The sequence below is a fragment of the Planococcus citri genome, chromosome 5 (genome assembly GCF_950023065.1).
Source record: "Planococcus citri chromosome 5, ihPlaCitr1.1, whole genome shotgun sequence".
Classification (NCBI taxonomy): domain Eukaryota; kingdom Metazoa; phylum Arthropoda; class Insecta; order Hemiptera; family Pseudococcidae; genus Planococcus; species Planococcus citri.
The window spans coordinates 26,073,249-26,091,240 of NC_088681.1; the positions used below are offsets into that span (position 1 = coordinate 26,073,249).

At 33.2% G+C, this 17,992-nt stretch overlaps 1 long non-coding RNA gene across 3 annotated transcripts in view; it reads left to right on the forward strand.

Annotated features, from left to right (window-relative positions):
- LOC135847279 (uncharacterized) overlaps window positions 1-17,605 on the forward strand; it is a 69,535-nt gene extending 51,930 nt beyond the window's left edge. For 2 of the 3 annotated variants that reach the window (XR_010559133.1, XR_010559131.1), the window contains exons 6-7: window positions 8,327-8,481; window positions 8,762-9,153. This is a non-coding gene — a long non-coding RNA (uncharacterized LOC135847279). Of the gene's footprint in view, window positions 1-8,326; window positions 8,482-8,761; window positions 9,154-16,710 lie in introns of those variants that run through there. The other variant, XR_010559132.1, reaches the window with a different exon arrangement.
- Window positions 17,606-17,992: the final 387 nt, after the last annotated feature.

The following is a 17,992-nucleotide window of genomic DNA, read 5'->3' on the forward strand; positions in this document are numbered from 1 at the left end:
TTTTGAAAATTTTTTTTATTACAATTTTTATTTTTACATGTTGAATTTTGACAGAAAATGTAATTTAATCATTTTTTTCTGCTTTTGAACAGAGTAATGAATTTTTATGCAAAATTTTGATTAATTAAATCATTGTTTTTCAGGCTTAAAATGTTCATAATCATAATCATAAACATGAAAAGATTGACTAAAAAAAATCGCTATTGCAGGTGGGTAGTAATATTTGACATAAGAAACAATAATCTTCAATTTTAGGTATAAAGGTTTTGGGATTACACAAAATTTCAGCTTTTTTCAGCAAAAAAAACTTTGAATGTGATTTTCTCAAAAGTAATATTTTTCAAATTTTTAATTACGGATTTTTTTTGAGGTTTTTTTGCACTTTTTGGGCTTCTATCCAGCTCATATGATTGCTCCGGAGGTCTACTTCAACCCCCCCCCCCCCACCCATAACTCAATATCGACAAAATGGGACCCTTTACCTGCGGAATGACACATATGTCAAACCTTCACTACGCTGATGACACAACCCTCATTGCCTCAACTGTCAAAAATACGACCAGTTTTCTGAAATGTCTGGAAGAGGTTGGCGCAAAATATGGCTTGCTGATAAATAAAGCGAAGACAAAGATCATGATTGTGAATTGGCCTGAGAACAACTTGCCTGAAATCCAGAAAACTGAGGGAATTGAAGTGGTGAATCAATTTGTGTACCTGGGATCCATTGTTGACTGGACTGGACCCATGAACATGGAAAATTTAGCGGCCAACCGAGATATCCCATTTTAGCTGCCCTAATTCTGAGCTCCTCAATTAACTGGCCAAATTTTTTTCTCCCATTTTTTAAAGTGCAGGACATTGATTATAAAAATTCATTCAGCAATTTTTTATGCTGCCCAGTTTTTACCTCACTGGCCACCCAAATACATATATCATGGCCCACGGAGATTTTCAAGGTAACTCGGTGGGAGGGTCCGAGCTTGATTGTTGATAACAAGGGAGGCAGTAAAGCCAAAATAAGATGTAGAGAGCAAATCACACGAAGATATGGTCAGATGCAGCAGTGAGCAAGACTCTGAAGATAAGGCTAGTTAAACACTCTTGTTTTCTCAGTTTTCTCTATACGTCAGAAACCTGGATGGTAGGAGGGGGAGTCAGAAGGAAAATTGATGTGCTTGAGATGTGGTGCTGGAGGAGAATGCTTCAGATCCCATGGATGGAGAAGACAACTAATGTGTCTGTCCTGGGGGAAATTGGTGTTCAGAAGAGATTGTCAGCAGTGTTAGTCAGCCAAATTCTCAAACACTTTGGGCCGGTCACAATGGCATGAAGGGCAGATGTGATGGAGTCCCTATTCATTCAAGGCAAGTATAGACACTGGACCTGCGGAATAAGACAACCAACTGCAGGCTGAGGGGAATGGAAACGGTGAAGAAAAGTTGAGTAACGCCAATTTATCCCGCTGGGTGCGCAGCCAGGAGTACCTCGCGGACTACACAACCCTCCCTTTTCCCGGTTGCCTGCAAAATTGAAGTACAGCGCTGCCAAGAGCACCCAGTGGGATAAATTGGCATTACTCAGGTTATTTTGCCAAGATGGCCGCGAGTTGGTTGTCTTATACGCAGGTCCAGTGTCTATAAAGGCAACACAGAGGAAACAAGAGGGACACACTCCATCCGGAAGGCCTTTGGATGCAGCTTCCCAGCATGCGTCAGGAGTGCCTTAACTAAATAGAGACTGTTGGAGGGAGTTAGTGTATTGTGTCATGGAAACGGCGGCTGGTGCATCATAGTCACAACATCTCCTTAGGGGTGAAATAGCACCAAGAAGAAGAATTATGTGCTTACCCAGTGTTTTTAGCAATTTTGTGAATGTTTGGTGAACTTTTTAAATCTTATTTTTACAAAATCTGATCTGATGGTACATAGGTATGTAGTAGGTACCAGTACCACCAGGCTTGTAGAACCACTAAGGTTTTGCAGTCACTCCAAAATCAAGGTCTTTGTTTGGAGCTTTCAAAAGGTCTGGTCTAGTCCGTTGGTCATGCTCAATGTTGATTGTTGATAGAGGTTGTTGGATTATTTTTTAAACAATTTTTCATATACTTACAGCTTACTTATCTTGTTTGTTCGGTTTTTGGTCTCAGTTTTTTCTGTCGTTGCGGATCAATCCAGTCTAGTCATCATGACCTAAAATTTTTATACTGGTCATCGGTTGGTCCAGGTCCGAAAAGTGGTCCAAAAAATCAGTTTTATTAAGAGAACTGTAACTGACGCTTAAAAATTCAAAATTCAACACTTTCAGTCTGAATTAACAATATTAACCTAAAACCAAAAAAATCTATTAGAGAGAAATTTGAAAGCAGAAAAATGCATTATAGTCAAGTCGTGATCGGGCCGCTAAAATGGGATATCTCGGTAGGCCACTTTTCCATTTTCTAGGGTCCGGCCCTGGTAGCTGTTATGTTTGATTTTTGATTACAGGACATATACATGACCAATAGATCTATGCCACAACTGAATAATATTTATTATTTATTAGACATCTATTGGGTGTAGATTTGTTTTGAAATACTTACATAATGCCTGATTTTGACGTACAGGGTGTCCCAATGTCAATTGGAAAGCTGGCGTGTGGTGATAATACTCGGCAAGACAAACAAAATTTGTTATGTACACAAGGTAGTCTATCTTGTGAATTGAAGGAGCCAAGTGCTTCGCAAAACTGGAAATTTACTGATTTTGAAAGATTTATCAAAAATAAGGAAATGTTTGAATCATTGAAAATGATGCCCAAAACCCATTAGTACACTCGAGTGAACAAACAAAAAATGATATTATGACAAATTGCCTATTTTTGAAATTAAAGGGGCAAACTTGATTCAAAATTTCCGAATGTTGTGTCCTAGATTTTGAAAATTTTGAATTTTCAAATCGTGTTCGCGCCTTCAAATTTGAAGATAGGCAATTTATCATATTTTTTGTTTGTAACATTTGACAGTGAGCACTATTAGGTTATTGTTATTGAAGTCATTTCAATGATGCAGACATTTTCTTACTATCTAATCTAAAAATTGAAGAAGTTACACCATTTTTGGGCTAAAACTGACTAATTTTGAAAAATGCCAAAGATGAGAAAATGTTTACTTAGATCATTTAGGTCACTTCAGTAGGTAACTCATCATAGTATTTGAGTTGAACAAAAAAAGTTATGACAATTTGCCTATCTTTAAAATTGAAGGCCCAAACACAATTTGAAACTTCAAAATTTTCAAAATCCATACAACCGGATTTTTTTACGTGGAACGCAAAATTACGGGTAATTACGGTTTCGCACCCGGTTCCATAAATATAACAATAATTTAAAAGGATGATTATTGTAAACGAGAGTTTCTGTTTCTATCAAAATATAACACTTTTTTTTTGTTGATAACTTAGCTAATGGATGCCATTATGTAAGTCGATTAGCGTTCGCCGTTCGGTTTTGCTGTTGCAGTACACTATGCTATGTTTCTGGCTGCTTTTCCCCGTCCATGTATTACCCACCGTTGCGCGGTAATTACGGTAATTACGAGTCATTAGGCGACTGATGAGAGTTTAAATTTGTATGCAAATTTATCAGCTTTGGAGCGGTTTTTTTTCACGCTTCTGCGTGTTTTGTCGCGATGTTTGGATCGCTTTTGGCGATGAGACCTGTGGCCAAAGCGGATAATAGAGAAAACCGGAAGAAAGGTAGAAGGTAGGGTCCGGGTAATTACCATTTTTATTAGTAATTCGAATGTATTGCTATTAGTTCTGTACAAATAGTCGTTTCGTGTTCGTATATACCTATGCAGGTAACGGTGAATGAAGCGATGGTTTTTTTGAGATATGACGATGACGAAGTGTACCTACCTGCGGTGATGATATTTTTCTACAATTCGTCCCTGCTCCGCCTGCTGCCACTATTTACCATATACCAAATTCTGAATTGAATACGCAGACTGAGTATATTTTTTCAGTACTCTGATCTGTCCTCCTCTTCTGATCTCATCTCATGTGTGTTGTTTTTATGCAAATCAAGAATGGGTTCAAATTTTTCGTCGGTTTAAATGGTGACGCGACGACGATGGACGGATGGAGGATGGAGGTATCTGTAGAAGGCAATTCACGAGTTTGATGGGACTTTTATGCTATGTAGCTGTATAGCTGTGGCATGATGATTGAACCAGAGAGATGCGTGTGCGGTTCGTAGCGGATGACCTAATTTTTTGGGTGCTGCGTGCAGCGTCCGCGGCAACGACGCCAGCGTCCGCGTGCAATAACAATTCAAATGACTTACATATCGATTTCTTAAGCGGCTGAAATCGTGATTTCGTGTGGCTTATGTAAGCGAGAAAAGTGTGACGTTTACGTGAAATTTCCCGCGCGCGCGGTTATACCACCACAGGTCACTGCTCCCTGTTGTCGAAGCGATGCTCTCTGTGCTGTGCGTATATGTAAAGGTTTTCATGTACGTACACTGTGTATAGAGCTGTGTTGAGTGTTTGCTTTGCTTGTGGTACGCGTGTATAATACAGAAAATATACGAGGATGTGCTATAGTGTGTACAGTATACGTAGAGCGTAGAGCGTTGAGAAGAGTTAAAAAAACTCGGAATTGTGAGAGGCGCATGCGTTCCACCTTTATATTGACTTTATAAAAGCATAGTTGCGAGAACGACGATGACGACGGACGCGCGGAATATCTTCCACGTGCACGATCTCATTTTTATCGCTGAAATTCTCTCTGTCTCTCTCTTTCTGTTTTTCTCTCTCTGTTTTCCATGTTCTACTCGTTGATGTCATAAAATGGCCAAAAAATGAAAAAAATTGGTAATTTGAATCATCCTTTGCTCCTCTAACCAGGTGTTTCTGTACTTTTCTGTGCTTTCAGCTTGAGAAAAAAAAATAGCTGAATAACTAACGTTAGTAACATTTACCTATTCTGAACGAGATGATTGGGTAACTGTTAAATGCATGCATAAGTTTATTCTAATCTAATTGCCTCAAAGAACACATAATATTTCAAATTTTAAGTCATTTCATGCATATTGGAGGCTCTGCAAATAAGCATTCAAGTTTGGCAGGCAATCAATAGACTACCATGTATTGAGAATACCACAAATTACCAAAAACTAGAAAGTAACTAGAAATTACTGATATTTTTCCAGAATTTCACTAGTTTGCTAGATGGTAATTTACCAAAAACCACCAATTTACCAAAAATTTATCAATTTACCGCAGATTACCCTAATTTACCAAAAATTATTGGTAATATGCTGGAAATTAATTAATTACTTGGAGATTACTAATAATTTACAAAAACTCTCAGGGTAGTAAGCAACCAAAAATTGGTACATAATAATCTATCAAAAATCACCAAAACACCATAAATTAATTACCAATTTACCACAATTCAACAGTAACTTACCAAAAAGTGTTGGTAATTTACCAAAAAAAAAAATACTAATGATTTACCAAAACACAGTTGGTTGTGAGTTACCAAAAAATTAGTATTTACTAAAGAAACAAAATTACCAATAATTTATCAAAAAATTCCTATCTGTGACCTGTTCTGACAAAAGGGACCACAAGTCGGATTTTTCATTTTCAATTTTTTGGCCATTTTGAAAACTAGACATTCTACGGAGTCGAATGAGACCAATCCCAGACTCCTAGCTCATTTTTTCTCACCTTTTTTCATTTCTTGAAGTTGAAGGATTGAATGTTGATTTTGAGAAAAACGCATTTAAGAAAAAAAATTATGAAAACTGATAATGTGATGTTTTCCGAGAAAAGGTACATAATGTTTCAAAAAATGGATTCTGGTACTTGAAAGTGCGTAGAATAACATGGAATAATTTAAAACGATAAGAACACGTTTACATTATAAAAACGTAAAAAAAAAGATAAAATGAGAAAAAAATTTTTAAAAAAATTGAAATTTGTTTTCGATTTTTACTTTTTTTGCAAATATATCGAAAACTAAGCCTCCTATAAAAAAAACTAATGACATTATGTCGATTGGAAATTTAATTCTCTACAATTTTCCTTAACATCATTTTTCTGTAGAATGCTTTGTTCCGTCTCCAGAGAGCTTTGAAAGTTTTGAGCGCTCAAATTTCAAAATGCGCTTTCAACACATTTTTCGGCCAAACTACATGTTGCGGCTGTGTCACATGACAGTTCACATGTTAAACAACCGAAATCCGCGAAAAAACAATTTTTCAAAATTTTGACTCATTTTTACATTTTTGCCTCTACTGTAAAAAAACGTTTTCCGACTTGTGGTCCCTTTTGTCAGAACAGGTCGCACTGGTAATTTTACCAAAAAAATTACTTACTTACCAGTCATTTTACCAAAAAAATTACTTACTGGTAATTTTACCAAAAAAGTTGATTACCCACCAGTAATTTTACCAAAAAAGTTGATTACCAGTAATTTTACCAGAAAAATTAATTACTGCTAATTTTACCAGAAAAATTACTTATCACTTATTTTACAAAAAAAAATTACTTACTGGCAATTTTACCAAAAAAACCAGTAATTTTACCAGAAAAATTGCTTATTGGTAATGTTACCAAACAAACCAAAAAAAAAAAACAGTCATTTTATGATTTTACCAGAAAAATGACTTACTGGAAACGTTGCCAAAAGAATTACTCAACGGTAATTTCACCAAAAAAATTACTGACTAAAAATTTACAAGTAATTCACCAAAAAACTACTGGTAATTCACCAACAAAATTAATTACAGGTAATTTACCAAAAAATTAATTACAGGTCATTTACCAAAATATTACTGGTAATTTACCAAAAATTACTGGTAATTTACCAAAGATTACTGGTAATTTACCAAAGATTACTGGTAATTTACCAAAGATTACTTGTAATTTACCAAAAATTACTGGTAATTTACCAAAAATTACTGGTAATTCACCAAAAATTACTGGTAATTTACCAAAAATTACTGGTAATTTACCAAAAATTACTGGTCATTTACCCAAAAAAAAAACTGGTAATTTACCAAAAATTACTGGTCATTTACCCAAAAAAAAACTGGTAATTTACCAAAAAAAAACTGGTAATTTACCAAAAAAAAAACCTGGTAATTTAGCAAAAAATTACTGGTAGTTTACCAAAAAAAATAACTGGTAATTTACCAAAAAATTGCTGGTAATTTAACAAAGAAGTATGGGTAATTTAACAAAAAGTACAGGTAATTTACCAAAAATAATTAATTCTATTTAGACTCTGAAACTTGATTCAAGTTGGAACGTAACCAGAAATGTGGGGTTTTGAGAAAGTAAGTGATTACTTGTTTTTTTCATCTATTTATGCAATTTATGGGTAATTTTGAAAAAATCAAATCCCTTTAAAATACTCAGTTTTTTAGTAGGCTAGTTGAAATTTTTTTCTCGTTGAGTTACCCTAATGGGCTCTGATACTTGAATGAAAAAATAGTGAAATTTCTCTATTTTAGAATCCGCAATTTTTAAATTTATTTTTCTAATTATTCCGCCCAGTAACAATAAATGGAAGAAAATGGGAAATTTGAATCATTTTCCTCTCTCTTTTCGAACTCTTTATTTTTCTGCACGATTATGACAAGACTGGAGTCAGAAAAATGACAAACTGTAAATATGCACCTATACTGGTTCTCTCTACGCTTGATTTCGCACTCAAACCTTTACAGATGATGAATTCATAAAAATTGGAAATTCAAAGCATCTTTTCCTAGACTCCCTAATTTTACAAAAAAATGAAGTTAAAATTGAACATTCAATCTGATGCCTTTCCCCAGAGATCCTTTCCTCCGTATGCATACATATATGTCGTACAAATGAGGCCAAAAAGTAAACAAAAAAAAAAAAAAAAGGAATACGAGGCACCTCTCCTCATCTTTTTTTCTCAAATCCCACACCAGTGGTACGTACAAATACTATTAGTTTGCGAGATTAGCTATGTACCTTTGCGGCATAAACGGCAAACTTTATTAGCGAATTTAATCGCTTACATATTCGGAAATTCAAAACGCGTCCAGCAAAAAGGGTCTTCTGTGTTCGGCGTGAGACGTGATATGAGCATTGAGCACGGGTCTGTATTATGAGAAGATTGTTATCGTGTATGTTATTAGAGCACCAGCGAATTACATAGGTATACGTAGTGTGTAGAGGTATGTGTGGTGTGTAGCTGTGTACCTATGTGTGTAGTATTGTGTAAGTGTGTAGTATATATACGAAGAACGAGATCTCTCTCGTACGAGAGCTTTTTATAAAGAAGTCAATGACCTCTCTCTGTTTCAGTGTTCACTGACGTCGCCACCGCCTCCACCGCCACCACCGCCGCTGCCAACGTCGTCGTCATCATCGTCATTTATTTCCAGATATACTATAATGTTAAAGATGAATAACCACAGCGTATCATTTCGAGGCCAGTTCGACACGATGCCAGCAATTTTGTAAGTCAAAGGTGCTATAGTTTTTATATTTTTATGTGTGAAGGAATTTTTTTCATTGTTCTAGTACTATTCAAAATGTTGAGTGGGTGAAAAAGTAGGTACTAGACTGGATGATAAGTTCAATGAAAGAAATTGTGGGAGTTTCGAGTGAAGGATATACATATGAAAGTACTTAGATGGGTAATTTTTTATTACGAAAAATTGGTCAACAAATATGAGCCCCCCTCTCCCCTTCTTCCTCAAACTAGCTGATAAATTCGTGAACTGCGCTTGCTTGCAGAGTTTGGTCATCTGTCATACATCTCAACATTTGGCCTAGCCTTTAATGTGTTTGTATTGAAACATTTATCCGATCTTATTCACCACTTCATCTTACCTACTGTGTGGCCATAAAACCATAATGGTATGTTGAATCAAATGAATAATAGCTTGAAATGAACAAGCGAATGCAATAGCAATAGCAAAATCATCAAAATGCTGAAATCCATGTACGTAAACTGAAATAAATGCAGTCAAAATGTTGAACCAATCAGTTACCTAGTTGAGATACAAACTTCAATACATATTAAACTCATCTTCCACATTGTACTTTTTGAGTATACATATAAACCTTAAGTTTGTGAAATATTATAAGATTTTTTTATTAATAAAGTAAGTAAATCAAAAGCGTTATTTTTGATGGTTTTGATTTAGGTACAGGTTTTACTATAGAAGTTATCGGTTTTGGTTTTCGATTTTTTTCCTTTTCTCCGCATTTTTCAAGAGGGAAGAGGGGAGTAACTTTTTGAAATACTTTGTTGGTGAATAGGAAAGGGGCACTTTGGCAGTGCCACATTTCAGTTTTCATCTTTATTATCACAGTTTTTACTTAATTATAGTTTTTGGTTATATGTACTGGTAATTTTTGCAAAATTTGGTGATTTCTTGTCTTAGTAAATTACTATTAATTTCTGGGTAAATAATATTGGTAATTTTTTGGTAAATTAATGACGTCAGATTTTTGATTGGACCCCATCCACCGCCTCCAACAATTTTTTTGGACTTTTACCAATTGGGGGAGGTTCTGGGAGCAATGCGTGAGGTCAATTTGAAAAACTAAGGCTATATTCGTGTTCAGCGATATCGAAAACACACTATTTCATGTGTCACACAATTGAAACCATGTTTTTCAGGTCACCCCTCCCCTTGGGGAGGTGCTGGGGGCCGTGGATGAGTCCAATCAAAAATCTGACATCATATTCGTGTTCAGCGTCACCATAAACATACTATTTGATGTGTCGCACGAAAAAAAAACATATTTTGAACTTTTACCCCATTTGGGGAGGTGCTGGGGGCCATGAATGTGGTCCAATCGAAAATCTAACATCATATTCGTGTTCAGCGTTACCAAAAACATACAATTCGATATATCACATGCCCCAGATTTTTTTTTGAATGTTTTGTCCAAAATGGTGGGTGGGGGTGCTCCCCCTCTATCAAGAGATCCCATCTTGAAACTTGAATATTTCGAAAAAGCATCAAAAGTTACATTTATGGAAATTTTTTCAGAATTTTAAATGGTAGCTCCCACTTACAGCGCCATTTTGACATTTGAACTTTCAATTTGAAAGTTCAACTTTCAAATTTTGAAAATTTCAAAATGCTTAAAAAGTTCAAAATTCAATACCCTTTCGAACTGTGAAATCAGTTTTGATCAAAGTATCATAGTTTTAGAGGAATGCGCTGCTGAAGTTGAGTACCTCGAAGCAATGTGAAAATAATGGAAGCCCCACACCCGCCCCCTGAGGGGGCTGGGACCAAACTGATTGCGGATTTCTTACTTACTGGGTGGGTAGATATTGTAAACAAAAATTGAGCTACATCGAAAAACATGACTCAAAATCGTTGGTCGAATTGACATGGAATGACCCTATTTTGAGACTGGAGAAGTTCTTTTTTCATATACCTAAATTCTTGAAAACATTGCTCAAATTTCTGGGTGAATTACTGGTAATTGTTGGGTAAATTACTGGCAGGGCTAGAAAACTGATAAAATTGAAAATGGTTTGAAATGCTGAAAACTGAAACTGAGATGCAAAAAAATGAAAACTGATACGGAAATTTTTTTTGTTTTCATTTTCTTTTTTCGCCATTTCTCCCTTTTTTGCCAGTACGGTAATTTCTGTGTAGAACGGTAAATTTATGGTAATTTCTGGGTAAATTTTGTTAATTTCTCAGCAAATTGCTATCTAGTAATTTATTGGAAAAATTCCTGGTAATTTCTTGGTAATTACCTGGTAAAGTGGTAATTGTTCAGTTAATTACTAGTAATTTCTTGGTAAATTACCAGTAATTTTTCTTGGTAAATTACCAGTTATTTTTCTTCATAAATTACCAGTAATTTTTCTTGGTAAATCACCAGTAATTTTTCTTGGTAAATTACCTGTAATTTTTCTTGGTAAATTACCTGTAATTTTTCTTGGTAAATTACCTGTAATTTTTCTTGGTAAATTACCTGTAATTTTTCTTGGTAAATTACCTGTAATTTTTCTTGGTAAATTACCTGTAATTTTTCTTGATAAATTACCAGTTATTTTTCTTCATAAATTACCAGTAATTTTTTCTTTTTTCTGGATAAATTACCAGTAATTTTTCTGGTAAATTGTCAGTTATTTTTTTTTGGTAAATTACCAGTAATTTTTTTGGTAAATTACCAGTAATTTTTCTTGATAAATTACCAGTAATTTTTTTGGTAAATTACCATTAATTTGTTTAAATGTAAATTGCCAGTAATTTTTTTAAATGTAAATTACCAGTAATTTTTTTAAATGTAAATAATTACCAGTAATTTTTTTGGTAAATTACTAGTAATTTTCTTTTGGTAAATTACAAGTGATGTTTTAGTGAATTAGTAGGAATTTCTTGGTAAATTACTTGAAGACATTTTTTTTGGTTGTTGAATTCAATTGCGTATTTTACCTTTTTTTGTGATTTTTTGAGAGGGTGGGAGGGAGGGGGTGAGTTTCCATTCCGGTCTCGAAGAACCGTTTTCTCCCACGTCCCACGCTAGTCTTGGTTTTCATCTTTAACAAGGGAATAACTTGAGTTGACACTCTTCAATTTAAACAAGATCAAGTTTTCAATATCCCTGTCACCTGAATGTTAGGTAATATTTTGAGGAATTTCTGACCGTTTCAAAAAAAATTTATAATTTTCATTATGGAAAAATTTCAAGTGTTTTTTCTTTTTGAACTTGTGAGAATATTATATGGTACCCCTTCTATGTATTTGCCTATCAACACGATACGATTTCATCTCTGCACTCATTTGCTCTCCTATGGCCTGCTTACCTACCTGTTTACCCATTTACATACCTAGCTGCCTCTTCATAAACATATCTAAAAATAATATTCCTCATATTAGGCCCACGAACATTACAACATGAACAAAAAAAAATGATTAAATTGAAAATTTCTTTTAGCAAAACGGCTTACGTGTCGATTTTCATTAACAAAATTGTATCGTATCATTGAATAAATCAATAATACCTACCTTTCATGGTATACCTGTTCGATTTAGCTAAATGCTGATTAAATTGGCCTTGAGAAAAAAGGTTACCAAGTTACTCGATATTCCAAAATAATGTACCTCGGTACGTACATTCTGTAAATAGATACAGTTAATAAGTAGCTATGAGTAAGTATACATAGAACATACATTTTATTAAATTATTATATGACTGTTTGCATGTGTGTTGTGATCATGTGATATGCAAGTTCTCCAACATTCGTTTCACTTTTTATTCGTAGATATACGTATTTTCTCCATACGCATAAAAGCACCTAAAAAAAAAAAAAAAAAAAAAAAGATAAAAAATTGATACAAATCCAATACTGCGTATACGCGGCGGCTCGGGCCAAAGCCAAATATTTAGGTCACAAATAGCGTTAGTTTGCGTGGCTGCGCGGCGCACAAAAAAGCACAGGGGGAGTTGGGGAGAATATGTGAGCGTGGTACTTGTAAAATGTATAGTAAAAGCAGGGGGAAAAATCGATAGACGATCTCTAATATACATGCGTTATTATACTGCCCCCTGTGCCCCGGCCCCGGCTGCTTGCAAGTCGAACTCGAACCCTATAGTAGCTGTTATATATTCGCATAGCACTGGCATGGCACTAGCACCATAAAGCAGCAGAGCAGCCGAACATGGCGTCAAAATTCTGTTGGCGAATTTTCGAGTCGAGCTTCTCTCATTCCGGGTCTCCGGCGAGTTGCTGGCTTTTCCAGTATAGTAGGTACATAAAAGATGGAAATTTTTACGTATAGCAGATCGTCGTCGGTCGTAAACGTGTGTATAGAGTGTACACGGTTGTGGATAGGAGGATATTTTTATACGTGTGTATATATACGAGCTCGTTTAAATGGCCAATTTGCGAAAGGCTGCCGTGGACGGGGCTCGGTCCGAGGGGGTAGATTTTCCAACTATAATATGGTCGAGTATTGTAAAATTACTCGTTTCGAGGAGATATTTATCGCTGTGTGGCGCCTGTCGAAGCGTTACTCTTCGTGTGTACGTGAACTTTTTTCAAAAGCCCTGTTTTCTGCTTCTCGTCTTCGTCCCTCGTGCTGTGTTGGTCTCGATGTGACCTCGTTTTCCAACCAGATTCTAATCCCTTTACGACGACCTAGATTACCTCTCTCTCTGCCTCTTTCTCTCATGTATTCTCACGCAGGAACAATATCCGTAGTTATACGGGTGAAAAAGGGTAGGTACCTACTACAAATCTTACTGTGTTCAATACCTATACTTGTGTTGGAAATGTATAGGTAGGTAGGTACAGGCAGCAGGGTATACTAGCGTATGAATTTTTATTACGACGTACGACGTAGTTGGTCGTCAAATTCTGGAATTTTCTTACTTAATTGAACGAGATTTTTTACTCGAATAAAAATTTGATTGGGTGCCAATTTATTTGAGGGAAAATATTCTCTCTGTGTAAATACGTGAGTATACAAAAATGGAGGAGATGTGTGCGCAGTTGAAAATATTCGCCATTATATTTAAAAACCATTAGGAAATTAAAAATCCATAAAATATCATCTCATGGACAACGATCTCGAAACACTAATTAAAATACCGTAATTTACCCGTAAAAATGTTATTTTAGCCTTCGAGCGATATTCGACGATACGACGACGCATCGTGTACAAAAATTGGAAAAATTTTACTTTTTTTCTTGCTAGAAAATAAATATTCTTGAGCCTCGTTTATAAATGGACGTAGAACTTTGTTCGTACGCTGTTCATTGTACTGTAGAAGTAAATGTACTAGATGCTCGATTAGTTAAACGTTTCGTTTGGCTGCGTAATATGTTTCGAAGGGTTTAAAATGTAAGCGAACGATAGAAGTTGATGATGCTGATGATGCATTTTTAAATTGAGTCACATTACCTACCTACGTGAATCTCATCGTATAAATAAGTAATACATACCTACAGTAATAACTCGATTTGGTTTGAGATGCGAGCTGGAATTCATTAAAACTTCAACGAGCGAAAAACATTGCATTTTATCATAGAAATAAAATGAAAATTCGAATTCAGTGAAAATTATGATATCAAAATTCAATTTGACTTCAAACAAATAGAAATTGAAATTAAAAGAAGATTCATACAGAAAAAGTTTGATCTGAAATCAAAATTGAAATTTGTCGAAAATTTTATAGCAGTCTAAACAAAATTGAATAAAGTTTTGAAATCAAAATTCTGTGAAAATTTCCGCAGTTAGAAATTATGTATTATTAAAAATGGGATCGTGCAGCAGGAAATTTAATTTAATTTGAAATCCACTGAAATTTTTAAATAAAATCATAATTTTCTGAAAATTTATGCAATTCTTGTTCTAATTTAAAATTGAAATTGGAATTCATAAAAAATTTGAGAAGTAAAAACATGAAATTTGATTCGAAATAGAAATTCGCTAAAGCTAAAAGTTTTTATGAGGTCAACACAATTTTTTTTTTTTTTTTTTGACATTTTTTATACCTACTGGGCGTGTATAATTTCCAGGATTTTTACGCCCAGTTTCGAGGGGTTAGTCTAGATTTGGTTTGAAAGAGTGATTTCTTTGAATCACATTTTGAAATGAAAATTTTCTGCGTAATTAATTTACACGGATTTAATTTTCATGAGTATTGAAAATTTATGTAGCAAAAAATTCAGTTGGATTTTACATTGAATTTGAAATTCGCTGAAATTTTTCATGCAGTTCAAACAAAATTGAATTGAATTTCAAATTGACATCAAAATTGAGTGTAAAACTTTGAATCTCGGTTCATGCAATACTACAGATAAAAGAAAACCCACCTCCTGACAAACCCCCTGAAATACAAAAATTCATCTCCCTAATAAAAAATATCAACCTCACAAACCAAATCTAACCCCCCCCCCTTACGGGTGTAATAATCTTGTAATTAAGAACACCCAAAAAATAATAATTTTAAAATTTTTAAAAATTTATGCAGTTTTAATTTAAAATTGAAATCAAAATTCACAAATCAAAAAATTCAATATGATTCAAAATTGAAATTTGCTGCAAATTTTCATGTGGTCAACACAACTTGAAATCAGAATTATCTGAAAATTTGTGCAGTTTTATATTGTAACTGAAATCAGAATTTGTGGTGAAAAAAAATTCAACTTGATTTGAAACAGAGGTTTGGTGAAAGTTTTCATTGGGCGAGGTCAACACAAAATTGAATCACATTTTAAAATGAAAATTTATGCAGCTGAAATTGAAATTGGAGTTTGCGTTGAATTTGTGTAGCATAGCATAAAATTCAGTTTAAGTTTAAATTTAATTTGAAATTCGCTAAAAATTTTCCTGGGGTTTTATTTTGAAATCTTAGAACTGGATTCAAGCAAACAAAAAATTGAATTGTACATTTCGAATTAAAATTGAAATTTTCTGTTTTGATTTGAAATTGATAATTGAAAATCCCAAAGCAAATTTGATTTAAAATTGAAATTCGCTCTGTTTTCATTTAAAAATTAAAATAGAAATTCCCTGAAAATTTTTGCTCCCAAAAGTTTAGTTTGCTTTGAAATTAATTTGACTAGTAAAAAATGTAATTTCCAATTGAAATTAAAATTGACTGCAAATTTTCACGCAGTAAGACCAAAATTAAAATAACATTACAAATTGAGATCAAAATTCTAGCAAAAATTTATGCAGTTTTAATTTAAAATTAATTTCGTGAAGCTAAAAATTCAGTTTGAATTTAAGATGAAATTGTCTGTAAATTTTCATATCATCAATACAAAGTTAAATCACATTTCGAAATGAAAATGCAGTTTTGATTTACTATTAAAATTTTGATTCACTAACACTAAAGATTTTTTATGCATCCAAAAAAATTAGTTTATTTTGAAATTAATTTGCCAAATTTTCCCATACTGGTAGAATAAATTTGAATTAAGAGCACTTACATTTTAAATCAAAATTGAAATCTACTGAACATTTACGCAGTTTTATTTTGAAATTTCAAAACTGGATTCACGTTATCAAAAAAAATTCATTTACAAATCATATCCACGTAAAAATTTGCTGAAAATTTATGTAGATTTAATTTAAACATTGGATTGAAATTTACTGAAAATTTGTACTGCAAGAATTTAATTTGATTTGAAATTGAAATAAAAAATTTCTGAAATTTTTCATGTAGTCTAATGAATTGATCCGAATTTGCAATTGGGCCCTGAAAACATTCTTTTTAAGTCATATTCCGATTACCAGCGCTTTTTTGAGGGCTAATTTAAATTATAATAAAAAGTGTAATTTTAATGCCTTTTTTTTTGAAAAATTGGCCACCTACAACTCTGCACTTTTTTTCTGAAATTTACAACTTTTGAAAAAAATTCAAACCCCCTCCATAGGTATAATAGACATACCTACCAAATTATTCCAGCTTGTGCCATTGTTGGGATTTTGACCCCTTCGTAAAAAAAAAGTTGATTCTGTAGTAGCTGTTTGACATTAAAATTAAAACTTGCAGTAAATTTATGAGGTCAAAATTGGCCTCCAATTTTTTCTACATTTAAGTTTAGAATTGGACTTTCAAAATTAATCAATAATTCTTTCTTATCAATTTGTTTTTTAAATCCTTCGCATTTTTTTTTTTTTGCATTATTATATAGCTCAATATTCAGCTTTTTGCTCAATTGTTATTCTTTTTTCTTTTTTTGCTTTCAGCTCAACATTGCTTTGGAAGATGAAGAATGAAGAATAGTTATCAGGTATATGTATTGTATAGAATAAAAATGATATTGTGTAATATTTTACGTAATCTCTATATGTACCTACCTAATTTAAACACAAATAAATAATTTCTCAATGAACTGATCTTCTCTAAATATTTACTTACTTTCATTTATCTAAAATGATGAAGCAGTTGAAAAGGCATAAAGAATACAATGACCCCTATGCATTTTGAAAACTTAATTCGATAAGGGCTAATTAGGCTTGTACTATTTTAATATTTGTTTTTCTGAAATTATTCTCTTCAAATGGATGATTTCTCATCAAAATAATGTACTTAGTCCTGTTTCATAATTACCTCTTAATACATACTAATTCATTTAGATAATTTCATGTTGGAAAAAATTTGTTTTGATGTAAGTATTAAATGAGCCAAATCGAGAACAACTGGCCCATAACAGCATTTTTTTGAACTTTACTACAAAATCCAGCATTCGAGAATATTCTTCCACCAATTTAAACCAATATTGTAGTCTACATACAGTTCAATCATCGACAAAGTGTGCAGTGGACTGGTATTTTTGTGATGCAAAAAATTCAGCTAGTCTTTCGTAGACATATGGATTTAACTAAGTATTTGCCAATCTACATAATACTGAAATGGGTTAAATTTTCAGTAGAAAAGTGTCTATAGTAGAAAATCAACTCCCTGCAATCCATCAAATTATGAATCCAAGTATTTTGACTAAATTATATTATTTCTTGAGCATTTTTAAAGAATTTCAATTCAAAAATTGAGTAATGATTTTCATCATTCATGGTTTTTAAATAAATAAAATTTTCACAGAAAATCAAAAATTTTAGCAAAACTTTTTTGAGCACTTTTGAGAATTTTCAGCTCAAAATTGAAACATGATTTTCGAAGCATTTTAAGCCCAAAATTAGATTTTGTTTTCCGATCGAAATTGGTCAGATTTTTAGCAGGAAATTAAAATTTTCTATCGAAACTTTTTTCGAGTTTTTTTTTTTTTTTTGAAAATTTTGGTTTCACCTGGTCTATTATAATGAGTTGAAATGTCGTGAAAAATTCTTTTATTTATGGAGAATTTTTGAAAAATTGTAATCCTGGAATTGAGTCATGATTATCATATTTTTCGAATAAAATGTTTTATATGTAATTGATGAAAATAGATTGAAAAATTTTCTACAGAAAATCAACAATTTCTAGCAAATCTTTTTCGGCTTTTTCTGAACACTGAAGAATTTTGACCCCAAA